General features: G+C 25.6%; 1 protein-coding gene across 1 annotated transcript in view; it reads left to right on the top strand.

The window, feature by feature from the left end:
* Positions 1,402-1,668, top strand: part of LOC105175115 (ALA-interacting subunit 1) — a 4,483-nt gene continuing 4,216 nt past the window's right edge. Inside the window, exon 1 of the mRNA XM_011097455.2 lies at positions 1,402-1,558. The gene's annotated coding sequence lies outside the window, so the exon portion shown is untranslated. The remainder of the gene's footprint in view (positions 1,559-1,668) is intronic.

The raw sequence follows: 1,668 nt of genomic DNA, 5'->3' as shown, positions 1-1,668 counted from the left end.
ATATTAAGGGAGCTTGTTGTAATTTATCATATTTTTTATATATACACAATTATAAACCTTCCCTTACTCCAATTTATTTGTCCATGTCTTTTGGTTTTTATTCTTTTTTCTTGAAGTGATCAAAATGTTATTTTAAACTATGAATTATAATTTATTTATCTTTTTAATTTCTTATATACTAACTGAATAATTTTTTTAAAATAATTTTTCAATATTTTTATCCACTTTGTTCAATTCTCTTTTTTCTTAAAAAAAAAGAAAATTTAATTATTTCATATCCCAATCCAATTATTATAAAATTTCATTAAACATTAAATGTATTTATAATTTTTCAAACAATGATAAAATATTATTAAATTTGTTAAATCTCAAAAGAACTCGTTGATGAACTAATTGTGAATAATAATTATCTCATGCTTATTTTATATTATCATAATTAATTTATTTTACTTATCATAAACTCAATAAATATATAAACAGTAAATGAATTAGTAAATAATCGTAATTTGATATAAAATATTAAACTCCCACATTTCTAATAACAGCAGTACATAATAGAATAGTAATTATTTATTATAAATATGAAAAAAAAATGATAAATTTTAGTATTCTTAAACTGTGTTTATTAGCTAGAGGTTTATTATGACGAATTTTAAGTCAAATTAGACCCAATAGCATCGGAATGACGTCTTAATAATCTAATTTGTATTCTTCAAATGAGTGTTTAATAATTTAATAATCTAAAATTAAGACATTAAATCCAAGAAATTTAGATCTGTATCCTATTAATATGAGTATGTAGATATATGTAGTATAGTTATTTAAGTTTAATTTGAGTGTATCTGTTTAATTTAAAGCATGATTTAAAGTTATAAATATATTGGATCAGATTTTTAGTGGAGTTAATTTATCATCATGTGATATTATAAATGAGTAAATTATTCATTTATAATAAAAAAAATGGTAACCTAGCTTATTGTGCTTGTTAAAATAAAGTAATTTACCTTCGTGCATAAGGAGGTAAAATTGCTCAATTTTTAAAAAATATAGGAGAATAAATTGTTGTATTTTAAAAAAATAGATGAATGTAAATTAATTTTTAGACGATCGTTAAAATTAAAAAAATATTAATAATTTTTTAAATAATAAAAAAATATTTATAATAATGGCAAATTTTATGAAAAGATATTTACCCTAAACTTTTGACTTTTGAATTTTCGTTGGTTATGATTAATGAAATGGGAGCGTCCGATTTGGGAAAGAATAGAATAGTACAGTTGTAGGTCATCATCATGATATGAAAGAGCAAACCCATTGCGTTGGCTCCAAGTGGACCGGGTCGTGAACCGGTAACCCAGAGAAAACGTGTTTAAAGCAGCCTAAATTTGACTAATTCGTTTGCTTTCCATCTTTACCCCTGGAATCAATCTTCTCAGGTTCCCAACCTGTTCCTTCTTCAGCATTTTGATTCTAGAGAGAGAGAAGAGAGAGGGAGAGGGGAGGGGGGGGGGGGGGAACCGGAGGGGACTCTTCGCGCCTGCCCCCCGAACATATAGAGGTTTATTTTAATTATAGCATAAAGAACACCTAGAAGATTTTTCATGTTGTTTTTTCTTTTTGTTGGTCTGTGGTGAAAATAACAATGGGGAGAAATTTCAAAGTCAAAGA

The sequence above is a fragment of the Sesamum indicum genome, linkage group LG12 (assembly GCF_000512975.1).
Source record: "Sesamum indicum cultivar Zhongzhi No. 13 linkage group LG12, S_indicum_v1.0, whole genome shotgun sequence".
NCBI classification, from domain to species: domain Eukaryota; kingdom Viridiplantae; phylum Streptophyta; class Magnoliopsida; order Lamiales; family Pedaliaceae; genus Sesamum; species Sesamum indicum.
This window is presented reverse-complemented; position numbering and strand designations above follow the sequence as displayed.